Source organism: Tamandua tetradactyla, chromosome 20 (assembly GCF_023851605.1).
Source record: "Tamandua tetradactyla isolate mTamTet1 chromosome 20, mTamTet1.pri, whole genome shotgun sequence".
NCBI classification, from domain to species: domain Eukaryota; kingdom Metazoa; phylum Chordata; class Mammalia; order Pilosa; family Myrmecophagidae; genus Tamandua; species Tamandua tetradactyla.
Window position 1 is genome coordinate 22,899,897 of NC_135346.1, and position 16,892 is coordinate 22,916,788.

A 16,892-nucleotide genomic window follows, 5' to 3' on the forward strand; every position below is an offset into this window, starting at 1 on the left:
TCGTTTCTGAAAAGAAATAAGATTGGTCTATTATTTTTTTAATGTATTACTTTTTTACATTAATAGTGGATACTTTTAATATTTTTTTCCTCTTTGTATTTGATTTTCATCTATTTTACTATGATGTACCTAGATGTGGCTTTGTTTTTATTTATCCTACTTGGGATCTTAGGGTTTCTTGACTCTGTGGCTTAACATCTTTAATCAACTTTGGCAATTTCTCCACTATTTTATCAAACTATTTGTTTTTCCTATTCTCCTTCTCATTCTAGAACTTCAATTTTCCCTTTATCTTCCATGTCTTTTATTTTCTTTACTTTATTTTCTACCCGCTTGTCTCTCCATCTTTCATACTGTATGTTTTCTTCTAGTCTAGTTCCCATTTCACCAATTCTCTCCTTAATTGTATCTAATCTGCTGTAAAACCTATCCATTGAACTCTTTACTTCTGTTATTTGATTTTTCAGCTCTGAATTCCTGTTTGGTTCTTTTTTCAAATCTTCATTATCCCTTTTTTTAGCTCCTAGTTTTCTGCTAAAATTTTCAAACATTTTTTAATCTCCTTATTCAGAGTAACATAGTTATTTCAAGTCTGGAGACCTCCGATAGCTGATTTTCAGCTGGCTCTCATTCATATTGTCTTATTTTCTTGTACCCTGGATATTTTCATTTTTGTCTTGCAATTGTATGTGAAAAGTTGTTGGTAGAAAAAATTTAAGGCTTATGATGGTGTTATATTCTTCCAGAAAACATTTATTAGCTCTGAGATTGCTAGGGGTACTAGTAATCTGGGATCACCTTAATCTAACTTTATGAATTAAGCTCATTGGAAGATGGGCTGTGGCCCTGAAATATCTGGTCTACTTCTGCTTCATCCAGTCTTAAGGAACAGTCCTTCAGTGTTCTAAGCTAAAAGGGGGAGGGGACATATGTCCCCCTCTTCTTTGGTGGGCACTGGATTCCAACTTTTGTCTTCCTAGGATGCAAAGCTTCCTACATGCAACTGAGCCTCTGAGCTTCTTGGTTGTCTCCTCCATAACTGGCAAATGTCCCAAGAGAAAAAGAAGTCCCAGTTGTTAGGCTCGCTATCTTTTCCCAGATGTCGATTTGCTGCTTCTTCATCACCTTGTTGGCTTTCTGATCATTTCAAACAGATTTATTTTTTGTCCAGCTTTTCTAGTTGTCCTCAGCAGGAAAATAGGCCTAAATTATCTAGTCCGCCATTAGCACATGGACAGGATATAAGTGCAGGACGGGGCCGGGTATGTGTATGTGCCCACCTTATGTGGCCCTGGAATGGGAATGGTGGGATTGAGGTTAGCTGGAGAGATTGAGCCTAATTTCATTTTGTAGGGATGAGAGCCTTATGCTGCCAGATTATCCATTTTTTTCAAGTAGGAAATGCAGGCTTTTTAACTGTGAAATGCTGATTTTTAAATGTTAAATGTTAGCTAAAAAAAAAAACAGCAATGTTCAACAAGCCAAACTAAACATGCCTGGGTTCCATGTCCAGCCCATTGGACACCGGTTTGAAGCATGTGTTGGTAGAAGAAGTGGATGCAGTGGGTACGCCCCTACCATTACACACTGGTCCCCAGGTGGTAGAGCCTGCTTTGAATAAATACCAATCCCACATATAAAAAACCATTAGTAAGCCCATTTATGTTTTTACTGTAATCTCTTTAAAAAGTCAAAGTGTGTGTGTGTGGGGGGGGTTACAGTCATAACACCAACATCATCTCTGAAAAAATCCTCTTCTCCCCTCTCTCTCCCAAATCCACCTCAGGAGAGCCCAGCTGTTACTCCAGTCCCCCTTAATTCATCTCTTGAATTCCTCCAAACTTAGTGCATCCCTGGCTCTTTTATCCCCCCCCCCAACTTCTGATATATCTGCTTTTTCTTAGATGGACCCATCAAATCATCAAACCACAGCACCACAAAATTCAGAGTTCCTTCTCACCTTTTCCCATGTTCTGCATAAGAAAAGCTCCAGAATTTAGCTGGTCAAGACTACCTCCTCCCTCCCAGGATGTGGGGGTAGGGGACAGAGATGCTGTAAATATTCCAAAATATGTATTTTTTTTCCTGGTGTGTTTTTACCTGCCATCTGGACTGGGGCGAGGCCAGGACTAGATGCCATTTACAAGCAGGCAGATCCCATTTCCGAGGAGCTTTGATACCAAGATGAGCTCTCAGAGGCTTCCATTCCTGGCCGCATCTTCTACTGAAAGGACAGGGACCAAACACCACCCTCCCATGATATGGGGAAGGAGAAGCCAGAAGGGAGAGAAATCAAATGCGGACCTTTCCTAACATGCCTAATAATAGAAAGTTGCTAAAGCATGCCGCAGAATAGAAAGTATTTGATAAAAATAGCATGTAGTTAAGCTTCAGACTCAAGCTGGAGATGCATGGAAAGTAAATTTATTCCTTCCTTGTGTATTCCCATGATAGTTTAGCAATTTGTCTCTCTCATTAATGAGAGAAGTTTAAAATGCTGCTCTATGTGACCAAAATTACTTTTCTCCCCAAGGCGTGATGGAGGAGGTGCAGCGGAATTAAGGAAAGCCCAAGCTGAAAGTCCCCTGGACTAGTCACAGGGTGCACTCATCCTCACACTCACCCTTGACATTGAGACAGTGTCCGGGACCTGCCTTATACCAGCTTGTGAGAGGGAAGATCTGGGAGAAGGTTTTCAAAATAAGACAGTGTCACTGACTGACAGGGGCCTAATAATAACTGCTCTGTAGTACGATTACACCCCCTGTGGAGGCCTCTGGCCAGTGACCCTCAGTTAAAGGCCAAGAGGACAGAGGCTGGTGACTCCACTCTTCCCTAAAGCAGCTCCTAGCAGCTCCTAGAGGTGTCCAGGGCTTTTACATCCTCCTTCCACTAGTGGGCAACTCATGGTGCCTTTGGTCAGAATGGGAACTCAAGATCTTCTCAAAGCACCTGTTAGAGGTGAGTGAATAACTATCCCCATAATTATCATCTTTCCATCTCCAGCATTAAAACTCATCTTTTCTGAATCCTGGCTTTTTAAGTCCTCCTCTTGTCTGAGCTTCCTCCCCTGACGTGAAAAGCAAAGCTGGACTGAACTAATCATAGGTGAGAATGAATGCTAAAGTGGCCCCCTTTCAATGACATGTATGTTCTTTTCTAATGGGACTCTTTAGGAACATAATCCAAATGGTGGCACATTTCAAGGACCCAAGGGAGGCTGGTGAGAGGTAGTTTGGGTGCAGGCAGACTTAGTGTCCCTTGTATCAAACTTTGCCACCCATACTTGGGGCTGTCCTCATTATATGTGTTCCGATATCATGGATTTCCTCACTAAAAGTAGGATAACAAGTTGTACCCAGTAAAGGGAAAATGTTTCTCACTGGAAACAGCTTCCTGAGCTGATGGGCAATAAGGATCTTTGACAGTGGTTGATTATCAGGCAATGACAGTAGGAAATGATAGAGGTAAAAACAAGCAGGCTTTGGAGAAAGACCTGGCAAATGTGTTCCCTCCAGGTGGGCTTCAGGTAACTTCCCATCCTGGCTTTTTGGGTCCTTGATGATTTAGCTCATGCTCTTTTGTATCTTTAACTCTCTAAAACATTTCTCTCATCAGCACTGTGGCATGTTCAAGTCTTCCAGAAAACAAGACCAAGACTCAAAATAAAAACCTTCCGTGCCCCAGTCTCCCTTTGGCTGCCACCCTCTCTCTGCTCCCTTTCAAAGTTTGCCTTCACTGGTTTCCACAGCGCCACCCCCACTCACTCCTAACCCCATTGCATTCTGACCTCTGCCCCTACCTGCTTCACCCCACTTCTCATGTGACCTGACTGGACCTCCTGATTCAAGCTCCTGACAGGCAAGAGCTGGACCCTGAGACATTCTGGCACCTTGTTTCAGAGGCAGTCCCTCTGAGATAAAAATACATTTATTTCTATCCCATCAAGCAAAAGCCTGTGGTAACCTTGAAATGGGGTATCATCTATGAATCTACATCTTTATAAACTCAGAAATGAGGACATTTGTGGATCATATTCCTGACAATGGAGTTTCATGAGTTCCAGCTCTGCTGGTTGCTAGTTGGGCAATTGTTTTCGTTTCCCAGCTGCTAAAACAAATACCACTCAATGGATTGTTTAAGAACAAGACTTGACTGGCTTGCGCTCTTAGAGGCCAGAAGGCTGGCTGTCTTCGCCTTTCCATCACATGGCAGTGCACATGACAGAGTCTTCTTTCTCGTCTGGGTTCCGTTGACTACCAGCTTCTCTCTTCTCTCGTGGGTTCTCTCTGTGGCCTTCTCTATAAGGCCTCCAGTAACAGGGTTAACACAATCTTACTTCAGTTTGACTATCCCTTACCTGAAGTAACCTCATCAAAAGATCTTATTCAGAATGGGTTCACATCCACAGGAGTATAGCAAGATTAAGAACATATTTTTCTGGGTACAAAACTCCAAGCCACCACAGTGACCTTGGGCAAGTTTCTTAACCTCTCTGAGCCCTCTTCCCTCACCTCTAAAATGGCATTCATAATAGCACCTACCTCCTGGGCCACCAGGGAAATCAATAACATAACACATGGTAAATGCTGAACATAGCACGTGGCTCAGAGGAAGTAAGCATTTCATAAGCGTTCACTCTCATTACCACTTTTTTTGGTATAAACAGATCTCAACATTTCAGTCTACTTTGATTTTCATACCTGTGACATTGGAATGAACAAACGTGGTGACACTGAAGGATTTATTGCAAGTTTCTCTCAAGAAAATTGATTACTCAAGTGTTTGGGGTTGAATCCTGTACCCCCAAAGCTACGTGTTCAGACTTTGACCCCTGGTCCTGTGGGGTCCTATTTGTAAATAGGAACTTGCAGATGTTATGAGTTAAGGGGGGTCCAAACTGATGAGGGCAGGCCTAATCCAGTATAAGAAAAGGAAGCTTGAGATGGAAAGAGGAAGAAGCCGTGGATATCAGTACACCTGGAAGAGAAAGGAGAAGATGCCACCATGAGCACTGCCATGTGATGAAAAGCCATGTATCAAGGGTCCCAGGGAGCCAGCCCCCAGATTGCCGCAGTCTTTGGGGAGAAAGTGCACTTTGCTGACACCTTGATTTTGAACTTCAATAAATTCTATTATTTAAGCCAACTTATTGAATGGTATTTGTTTTAGCAGCCAGGAAATGAAAACTTTTTTTTTGTACCAGAAAGTGAGTATAAGTCCAGAAAGCTGCTATGATAAATACCTAAAAATGTGAAAATGTCTTTGGAATTGGGTAATGAATAGAGGCTGGAAGAATTGTGAAGCACTTTGACGTAAAAAGCCTAGATTGCTCTGAGGAAATTTTTGGCAAAAATATAGACCTTAGAGTTACTTTTGATGAGGATTTAGAAGGAAATGATGAATGTGGTATTGAAAATTGGAAAGAAGGCAATCCTTGTTATAAAGTGGCGGAGAACTTGGAAAAAAATGTGTTCTGATGTCAGATTGAAAGTGGTACTTGTAAGCAATGAACTTGGATATTTAACTGAGGAGATTTCCGAGCTAAGAGTGGAAGATGCAGCCTAGTTTCTCCTTGCAGCTTATAGTAGAACATGAGAGGAAGGGGAGGAGCTGAGAACGGAATTCTTAAGCACAAAGAAACCAGAAATTTCTAGTGTGCTCTGAGTCTAGGGCCAGGAGTGGCTTTATCAGGGACGTCCCTAAGCGTTCAGGAAGCGGCTCATCAGAGGACAGGGCCCTGTGTGACAGTTTGACTAAACAGCCCTTTGCTAAATAGGGTGAAGATCAGTCACCCATTGCAGTGGAAGTCAGGACTGGAAATGCAGTCATCAAGAAGGTACTTCGAAATGTGGTCTGATGGTTTGGAGCCCCCTAGCACTGCATACAAAGCCAACAAGTGTTTTATGAAATTTGTGTGAACAGAGGTAATGCCTGAAGGGGACAGAGAAAAGATGAAGGAAGAATGACTTCAAGTGCAGAACCATGGGAGCTGAGGTTTGGACTGAAGAATTACAGGGCCAGTAGGTGTGGAGAGGGTAGGTCCACTCCTGCACTTGCAGGGGACAGGTCATCTGTCTTGGCACTTAGGAGGGCGGGCCTTGTGCCCCATTATTCAGTGACAGTGCCACCACACCAATGCTCAGAGACGGTGGGGCCTGTGCTCCAGTGATCAGGGACAGCATGGCCACTGAGCTCACTTGGAAGGCACAGGGCTGCTGCTCCATCAGACCTGGAGGACAGAAGATCAAGCCACAGATGGTTCTCAGATCTTGAGATCTAACTGAGTTTGCCCTCCTGGGTTTTGTACTTGTTTGGGACCTGAGACCCCATTTTCCTTCCAATTTTTGCTTCTGGAATGAAAATGTTTATTCTGTGGCTCTTTCTCCATTGCAACAGATTGGAAACAGATAACTTGTTTTCTAGGTTTCACAGGTCCATCAGTCAGGAATTTTGCCCTCGGGCAGACTACATCCATAAATTACTTTGATGAGACTTTGTACTTAGAGTTGTTCTAAAAATAGCTTAAGGCTTTTGGCATGTTGTGATGGGAGAATGTATTTTGCATATGGGAAGAACATGTCTTTTGGAGGTCCAGAAAGAAGAGAGGGGACAAGATACCACTATGTGCACTGTCATGTGATGGAAAGGCCAAGAAATCCTAAAAATTGGTGGCCAGTCAGAAGATACAGACCTGGGGAGAAAGCAAGCCTTCTAGCCTCTGAAACCATGAGCCAACAAATTCCTGTTATAAAGCCAACCCCTTGTGTGTTGTTTGTTTTAGCAACCAAGAAACTAAAGCACCACGTGATCAGAAACATTTCATAAAGACAGTGTGAGGGGGGACATGGTGTGGGGGCTAATGAGCAAGCAGGATCTTCACATGGAGGATGCACACTCCTAGATATGTGCATCTTTTGCACCTCTTGTGTAGGTGCAAGGAGAGCAAAAGTATGATTAGATGTGTACCTCAATGATTAGCCATGGAATAAGGTGAATGGTCTCTGTGCAACTACAGACACAGGAAAAACACTGCAAGTCAAATAGGATCATTGTCAACACAGTGTGGCCACCAGATGAGGTCATCTGCTGACAATTTTATAAAACTCTAGACCCCGTTTGAAAATAAGTTGAAATATTCCAAGAACAGATTGTTGGGTGCATACGTAGGCATGTGAGTCTAATAAAATAGTTGAAATAGAAATGGAAGGACAACACACTCTTAAACAATGAGTGGTCAAGGAAGAAATTGCAAGAGAAATTAGTAAATATCTCGAGGCGAATGAAAATGAAAACACAACATATCAAAACCTATGGGATGCAGCAAAGGCAGTGCTAAGAGGGAAATTTATTGCCATAAATGCCTATATCAGAAAAGAAGAAAAGGCAAAAATTCAGGAATTAACTGTCCACTCGGAAGAACTGGAGAAAGAACAGCAAACTAACCCCAAAGCAAGCAGAAGGAAAGAAATAACAAAGATTAGAGCAGAAATAAATGAAATTGAAAACATGAAAACAATAGAGAAAATCAATAAGACCAGAAGTTGGTTCTATGAGAAAATCAATAAGATTGATGGGCCCTTAGCAAGATTGACAAAAAGAAGAAGAGAGAGGATGCAAATAAATAAGATCAGAAATGGAAGAGGAGACATAACCACTGACCTCACAGAAATAAAGGAGGTAATAACAGGATACTATGAACAACTTTACGCTAGTAAATACAAGAATCTAGATGAAATGGACGGGTTCCTGGAAAGACATGAACAACCAACTTTGACTCAAGAAGAAATAGATGACCTCAACAAACCAATCACAAGTAAAGAAATTGAATCAGTCATTCAAAAGCTTCCTAAAAAGAAAAGTCCAGGACCAGACAGCTTCACATGTGAATTCTACCAAACATTCCAGAAAGAATTAGTACCAACTCTCCTCAAACTCTTCAAAAAAATTGAAGTGGAGGGAAGGCTACCTAATTCATTCTATGAAGCCAACATCACCCTCATACCAAAACCAGGCAAAGATATTACAAAAAAGGAAAACTACAGACCAATCTCTCTAATGAATATAGATGCAAAAATCCTCAACAAAATTCTAGCAAATCGAATCCAACAACACATTAAAAGAATTATACATCATGACCAAGTAGGATTCATCCCAGGTATGCAAGGATGGTTCAACATAAGAAAATCAATTAATGCAATACACCATATCAGCAAATCAAAGCAGAAAAATCACATGATCATCTCAATTGATGCAGAGAAGGCATTTGACAAGATTCAACATCCTTTCCTGTTGAAAACACTTCAAAAGATAGGAATACAAGGGAACTTCCTTAAAATGATAGAGGGAATATATGAAAAACCCACGGCTAATATCATCCTCAATGGGGAAGAATTGAAAACTTTCCCCCTAAGATCAGGAACAAGACAAGGATGTCCATTATCACCACTATTATTCAACATCGTATTGGAGGTTCTAGCCAGAGCAATTAGACAAGAAAAAGAAATACAAGGCATCAAAATTGGAAAGGAAGAAGTAAAACCATCACTGTTTGCAGACGATATGATATTATACGTCGAAAACCCAGAAAAATCCACAACAAAACTACTAGAGCTAATAAATGAGTACAGCAAAGTAGCAGGTTACAAGATCAACATTCAAAAATCTGTAGCATTTCTATACACTAGTAATGAACAAGCTGAGGGGGAAATCAAGAAACGAATCCCATTTACAATTGCAACTAAAAGAATAAAATACCTAGGAATAAATTTAACTAAAGAGACAAAAAACCTATACAAAGAAAACTACAAAAAACTGTTAAAAGAAATCACAGAGGACCTAAATAGATGGAAGGGCATACCGTGTTCATGGATTGGAAGACTAAATATAGTTAAGATGTCAATCCTATCTAAATTGATTTACAGATTCAATGCAATACCAATCAAAATCCCAACAACTTATTTTTCAGAAATAGAAAAACCAATAAGCAAATTTATCTGGAAGGGCAGGGTGCCCCGAATTGCTAAAAGTATCTTGAGGAAAAAAAATGAAGCTGGAGGTCTTGCACTGCCGGACTTTAAGGCATATTATGAAGCCACAGTGGTCAAAACAGCATGGTATTGGCATAAAGATAGATATATCGACCAATGGAATCGAATAGAGTGCTCAGATATAGACCCTCTCATCTATGGACATTTGATCTTTGATAAGGCAGTCAAGCCAACTCACCTGGGACAGAACAGTCTCTTCAATAAATGGTGCCTAGAGAACTGGATATCCATATGCAAAAGAATGAAAGAGGACCCGTATCTCACCCCCTATACAAAAGTTAACTCAAAATGGATCAAAGATCTAAACATTAGGTCTAAGACCATAAAACAGTTAGAGGAAAATGTAGGGAGATATCTTATGAAACTTACAATTGGAGGCGGTTTTATGGACCTTAAACCTAAAGCGAGAGCACTGAAGAAAGAAATAAATAAATGGGACCTCCTCAAAATTAAACACTTTTGTGCATCAAAGAACTTCATCAAGAAAGTAGAAAGACAGCCTACACAATGGGAGACAATATTTGGAAACAACATATCAGATAAAGGTCTAGTATCCAGAATTTATAGAGATTGTCCAACTCAATAACAAAAAGACAGCCAACCCAATTACAAAATGGGAAAAAGACTTGAACAGACACCTCTCAGAAGAGGAAATACAAATGGCCAAAAGGCACATGAAGAGATGCTCAATGTCCCTGGCCATTAGAGAAATGCAAATCAAAACCACAATGAGATATCATCTCACACCCACCAGAATGGCCATTATCAACAAAACAGAAAATAACAAGTGCTGGAGAGGATGCGGAGAAAGAGGCACACTTATCCACTGTTGGTGGGAATGTCAAACGGTGCAACCACTGTGGAAGGCAGTTTGGCGGTTCCTCAAAAAACTGAATATAGAATTGCCATATGACCCAGCAATACCATTGCTAGGTATCTACTCAAAGGACTTAAGGGCAAAAACTCAAACGGACATTTGCACACCAATGTTTATAGCAGCGTTATTTACAATTGCAAAGAGATGGAAACAGCCCAAATGCCCATCAACAGATGAGTGGCTAAACAAACTGTGGGATATACATACGTTGGAATATTATGCAGCTTTAAGACAGAATAAACTTATGAAGCATGTAATAACATGGATGGACCTAGAGAACATTATGCTGAGTGAGTCTAGACAAAAACTAAAGGACAAATACTGTATGGTCCCACTGATGTGAACCGACATTCGAGAATAAACTTGAAATATGTCATTGGTAACAGAGTCCAGCAGGAGTTAGAAACAGGGTAAGATAATGGGTAATTGGAGCTGAAGGGATACAGACTGTGCAACAGGACTAGATACAAAAACTCAAAAATGGACAGCACAATAATACCTAATTGTAAAGTAATCATGTTAAAACACTGAATGAAGCTGCATCTGAGCTACAGGTTTTTTTTTTGTTTGTCTGTTTGTTTGTTTGTTTGTGTCTTTTTTTTACTATTATTATTATTTTTATTTTTTTCTCTATATTAACATTCTATATCTTTTTCTGTTGTTTTGCTAGTTCTTTTCCTAAATCGATGCAAATGTACTAAGAAATGATGATCATGCATCTATGTGATGATGTTAAGAATTACTGATTACATATGTAGAATGGAATGATTTCTAAATGTTGTGTTAATTTCTTTTTTTTTCTTTAATTAATAAAAGAAAACAAAAGAAATGGAAGGACATTGAAGTTAAGTGAACACATATTGTTCCACACCAGATTTCAAAGACTACACAGAAAAAAAAATAGAATATATCAAAAATTTTTAAATGCTGATTATAAGTTGAAATGATTATGTTTTGGATATTGATATTGGGTTAAATAAAATATATTAAAATTCATGTCACCTGTTTTCTTTTTACTTTAACAGGCTTCTAGAGAATTGAAACTCGCATCCATGGCTCGCATGTGTGACTTGCTTTGTATTTCTAATGGACAGTGCTGGTCCGGACAGCCCCACACTGCCCTTGCCCCAGCCAGATCCAAGCCATCCTAACCGTGGGACCTTGGGCATGTCATTTTACACCACACTAAGCTTCAGTTTTCTCATCAGCGAAAGAGTGGTTGTGAGAATTAAAGGGGGTAATTAAAAAGCACTAGCAGAGTGACTTGTACATAGTAGGTACCTGTGCAGTTTGAAAGGATTATGTACCCTAGAAAAGCCGTGTTTTAATCCTGATCCATCTTATGGAAGCAGGCATTTCTTTTCCATCCCTATTCAGCACTGTAGTTTGGCACTTGATTAGATTATCTCCATGGAGATGAGGCACACCCAGTTGTGGGTATTAACCTTTGATTAGGTGGAGGTGTGACTCTACCCATTCCAGGTAGGGCTTGAGTAGTTTGCTGGAATCCTTTAAAAGAGGAAACATTTTTGGAGAGAGGGAGAGCCATGAGAACCACAAGAGCCCATGCAGTCAGAGACCTTTGGAGACAAGGAAGGAATGTGCCTCCAGGGAGGCTTCATGAAACAAGAAGCCTGGAGAGGAAGCTAGCAGGCGTTGCCATGTTCGCCATGTGCCTTTCCAGTTGAGAAAGAAACCGTGAACACCATTGGCCTTTCTGAGTGAAGGTAGTTGGACATTTTTATAGACACGCTTTAATTGGGACATTTTCACGGCCTAACTGTAAACTTGAAACATTCTGTTTCTGGTATATCGCATTCCGGCAGCTAACAAACTAGAACAGTACTCGATAAGTGTAAGCTATTAGTTCTGTTGTTAATGAAAACCAAAGGACTGAGAGTCTATTATATTCAGGATCATTAGGGAAGGCATTATTTGAGGATGCCTTCATGTTCTACCAAGTGGAAGAGGAAAACCTCCTTCTCACTTTTTAGATCAGTGATTTGCACCTGGGGGTCGAGTGTGCCTCCCAGGGACACCTGGACAAAAGGGAGGGGTGCTAGTGGCATCTCTCTGGTAGAAGCAAAGGATATTGCTACGTATCCCGCAATGCACAGGGCAGCCCCCCACAACAAAGAATTATCAGGACCAAAATGTCAATACTGCCAAAATTGAGAAAACCTGAATTAGGAGCCCTTGATTATTTGTAGACTTTGAACAATAATCAAATTGTAGAAATGTGTGGCACGAGGAGAACACCAAGTGCCTATCCAAAGTGGGGTCCCCAAGCTAGCAGCCTCCGCACCCCCTGGGAGGTTATTAGGAAAGCGAATTCTCAGCCTGCCCCAGCCCCAACAAATCAGGATCTCTGGGAGTGGAGCCCAGCTCCCTGTGGGGCCACAAGCCATCCAGGTGATCCTTACTCACACCCGGAAGCCTGAGAAGCGCTGTTCGCAGTGTTTCCTAGTTACAGACTCCTGCATGCCCCGGGCCGGCCTATTGGTGTCATCACGGCTGATATAAACGGAGGAGTTCCATGCCTGCACTAAATCAGCTGGTGACAGAGCTGGCCTCCAGAGTGTCTGTGCGCCAGGCCACAGTGAATTGTGCCAGGAAAGTTAGCAAAAACATAGTGTAAATTCATTCTTAAGGTCCCTTCTCAGTCACATAATGTTTGAAGGTGTCAAAAGAGACAACATCACCAACATAATCAATCCTGCAAGTTTACTGAAAGAGAAACTGCTCAAGCAGGGAGATCTCAAACCAGGGAAGGCAGAGTGAAAGTCTCAAAATGACAAGCAGCTTACAGCGGTTTATCAGGGCGAGTAGGGGATTTGTAAGTGGGGAGTTACAACGATTGGTTGACATCTACATAGGAGGGTCTTACAGATGTACGTTACCCATTTTTATAGGCTATCCCTATCAGACTGAGAACATCTTATTAAATGTTGCTCAAATTGCAGCTTATCAGGAATGCTCCACTTTTTGGTCTGTTTACATCCTTAGTCTTTTTTTTTTTTTTTGCTTCTAAAATATCCCTGCCAGAATTGGGAAAGGGGGGCACAATGCATGTGGCTGTTTTATTTTCTTTAGCAAACACCTTTGAAATTGCTCCTTAACTTACGTCACAGAGGTGTAACAGAAAAGTCACTGAGTAACTGATTTAAACTATTCTCCTAAAACACTTCTCACCCTATAAAATCCAGGCCATGCTGTTGGTCCATGAAAACAAATTCATTTCTGCTGTCCTCAAGCACCTTTGGGCCAAGCGTTCCTTGACCCTCCCATGCCTGAAAGGACCTTTGTTTCTGCCTGTCCGTATGGACCGCATGTGGTGCATGACAGATGTCTGAAGTTCCCTGGACCTTTTGTCAGGCAGACAAAATGATATTTGTACGGCAAACCTTAAAAAGGGGCAGGGCTTGTGATGAGAATTCACATACCATGTAAAAAGGGGGCAGAGTTCGTGCTTTACAGTTCAGGTAATTTTCTCTTTTAGCCACTAGGCGGCACCCTCCACCCAGCCATGGGGACTGTGAGCTCTATAAAGGTGCTGAAGGTTTTGGCCTGTAATGGGGGTCACAGGGGGTGGGGAGGTGGTGAAAGGATGGGGGTTGGGGCGGGGGTGCAGCGGTTACTTTTCTTTTGTAGAGGGACAAGCTAATGGGTGCACCGGCTAAGACCTCAGTCCTGGACTCCAGATTCGGTTCTCTCAAAATGGGTCTCTGGACCAGCAACAGCAGCAGCACCTGGGAAGTTGCAAGAAAGGCAAATTCTTAGCGCTGCTGCAGTCCTGCTCCATCAGAAGCTCTGGACGTGGGGGGGGGGGGGGGGCAGGCCTTCGGGTCTTCAACACCCACCCCCCACCACCACCGCAAATGCACACACACCACCACCATCCAGTGACTCCGCTGGTCACCCAAGCTTGAGAACCTCTGTTTTCTGGCCCAGAGCACCCTCTGATTATCCTCCTGGAACGCCAAGCCCGGCTGGTGTCTGATTTCTTCACACTTCTGCCTGGAGTTGAAACCTAAGAGCCCACATGCATTCCTGAGGGCCAGCATCTTCTTCCGGTCACTTCCCTGAGGACACCTGAGGACACTGAGGTCAGTCATTCCACATGAACCTGGGCAGCCCCTGCCCAGCACTGGACTTGGGGCTCTGCTCTCAGGGATAGGTAGGAGCTCAGAGGAAGGGCTCAGCCCTCCCTGACTGCCCAGTCTCCTGTAGAGGGCCTGGACTGCCACGAGAGACAACGACCACGGGGAGACTGGGTGGTATCGTTCTGACCACGCGTGTGAGCAGAGCGGAAGCTGTAAGACTCCCGCGGGCTCCTGCTGGCCCCCTCCTCCCTTTCTCCTTCACTGGCAACTGCCCACCTCGGTTTGCCCTACTTTTCTCTTCCTTTTTCCCATTCCCTCCCACATCTCCTGTCCGGGAATCGGTCCAGTAGAGACAGGGGAGCCAGAGGGTAGGGGCTAAAGAGAGAAGCCAAGTGGATAAGGACAGATTTCCTTTCCAGGTAAAGACTGGGTCTGCCCAGCCCTGCGGTGCAGTGCATGCCCTGGGGTGGGAGATGCTCAGGACGGTGAGTGGATGCGGCAAGGCCTCAGCAGTGAGGGTCTTTGAAGAGAGCAGAAGGGGGTGAGAGACCACCCCTGCCTGTTGGGGATGGATGGTGTGATGGGGGATTGTTAGGAAGTGAGGCTGGATGGCTCTCCTGGGACCAGACTAGGTAGGGGGCAGGTAAAGTTTGAGCTTCATGGTAGACGTTTTAGGGAGATATGATAGATTCTTGGTCAGAGGAGGGCTGTGCTGAGAAGAAGCATGCAGGGCTCCCAGACTCAGAGGCCCATAGCACGGGGCAGATATAGTCAAAGCCGGAGGGGCAGGAGGGGCTGTGCACGTTCCAGGCTGAAGCAGGCAGCCACTCTTCACGTTGGGGCAATTGTCGGCACTGGGAAAGAAGCCCGTAGCTGCCATATGCCACCAGTGTTCAAGAGACGTCAGACCCTGGATTTATTTTAAATTCAAAGTTTCTTAGTTTTTAAATACGGCAGGTAACTTGAAAAAAAAAAAGCTGTAGACCTCCGATTTATAGCTGTGACCCATATTTTTTATCTGAGCAAAGGATTTGTACCACACTCTCAAAATAATGTAACTAATGTTTCTTCTGTTTCCTTCCTTACCCTTTTTCTATCAGATCTACTTATATGAAAAAAAAGATTGTGTTTATTGAGCATTGACAATGTACAATTTAAAACACTCTCATGGAATATCTCCTTTAATCCTCACACAATCTTATAGATTGGTTACTCAATTGTATAGACAAGAGAACTGAAACTCAGAAAGGTCAAGTAACTGGCTCCAAATCACACAGGTAGTAAGTTGGGGGTAGGGAGTGGGCAGGACTCACACCCCTGTGATAAGACTTGAGTCATGGATTTAGATTGTGGGCCATATTCCTTCCTGTGCGCTTGTGTTACCATATTTCAGTTGTGTTTTTCTGTCTTCCAAGTACGAGTGCTATTCATGAGGCTGCCTTTATCTCCTTGTGCTAAAATATCAATTTCCCTCTTTTGCCTTTGCCTTGATATATAAGGCATGAGAGTTCTGATCTGATCAGTTTGGCAAACGGTTTAAGTACCTACAGTGTGCTTGTACAGTGCTTCATGGAAGTCTTTGTACTGGGGGGATACTTGACAACATAGAAACCAAAACCTTCAACATAATATGGGATATGGGAAAAAGGCATCTTCAGTGTGCAGTGAGCTCACACAGTGACGTTGTAACTGTGGGGAGTGGGGTCAGGGGTGGTTTCCTGGAAGAAATGTCATAGGGCTGAGTCTGGAAGAACCCAGAGGAACACCAAGCTTCCAGGGCCAGCCATTCAAGAGTCAGAGGGGTATGGGGAAGCTCTGGAAAGTGGAGACAAGGGATGGGAGATGGAGCAGAGGTGGAAGCTACCTGAGAGAGCTCATAAAACAGGAGGAAGAAGGGGTCATCCCAGAGGGGCTGGAGGTCAGGGCCTGAGAGACTCAAGCAGGTAGACAGACCCCATAGAGAGAATGAAGGTTGGTTTGCTGAGTGAATGAACGAGATGAATCAATCCAAAGGTGGGTAAGGGGCATTGCATCAGCTCAGCCTGGCACACAGGCAGGTGATAAGCATCTCATAGGCTGGTGTGCCACCTCTACCCCCCACTGGCTGTGGGCCATCACGAGGGCTGCTTAGCCTCTTTGATTCCCAGTATCCTCATCTAGAGAATGGGGTTATGAAAGTATCTGACTCAGACACTCTGGTTGTATTGAATAAGAAGATATGCAGCCGAGTCTAGCACAGTGCCTGGCCCAGAATAATCATTCAGACAGTGCCATTATTACTGCAGTCAGAACTTGGTTAAGTGTTGGCTGAACAAATGAATGAAAGGAAACAATGGCTTAAGAGACACCAGTGGTGCCCATTGGATTTGGGAATTCAAAACAGTAAGTATAAGCTTCAACCAGACACATGATGATCTCCATTTGTCTTTTGAGGCCTGGAAAATTAGGATTATATTAGTTTGAATGAGACTTTAGCTTTAACATGAACTGGGAAGGGTGAGGTCCTTTGAGAGGCAGCCTGGCCAGATGGGCAAGTCTGACCATGGACACTGCAGTTGAATCTGTCTTCATCTGGTACTGAAGCTACTAATTGTCCCCAGAGGGCCTTGTGCATTCAGACGAACTGAGCGTTCCTGCAGGTGATATCACTCCCTCCAGGTGCAGACAGCTCTACTAACAGAACACGCCTTCCCAGGCAGCTGCAGCCAATTGGCGGCCTCGTGCAACCTGTTAGGATGCGAGCCAGCCATGCAGCTCCCCAGTGGCTGCTGGGCCCAGGTGCCGCCACCACCTGTGTGCTGCTGGATACCACAGAGTAGGACAGACTCCCAGCCAGCTGTGCAGCTCCAAAGCGCCATTTTC

General features: G+C 43.2%; 1 long non-coding RNA gene across 2 annotated transcripts in view; it reads left to right on the plus strand.

Moving 5' to 3' along the window:
* The window catches only part of LOC143663919 (uncharacterized), a 458,967-nt gene extending 451,590 nt beyond the window's left edge, over positions 1-7,377 (plus strand). The window contains exon 11 of one of the 2 annotated variants that reach the window (XR_013166227.1): positions 1,905-7,377. This is a non-coding gene — a long non-coding RNA (uncharacterized LOC143663919). The remainder of the gene's footprint in view (positions 1-1,904) is intronic. The other variant, XR_013166229.1, reaches the window with a different exon arrangement.
* The last annotated feature ends 9,515 nt before the right edge of the window (positions 7,378-16,892 follow it).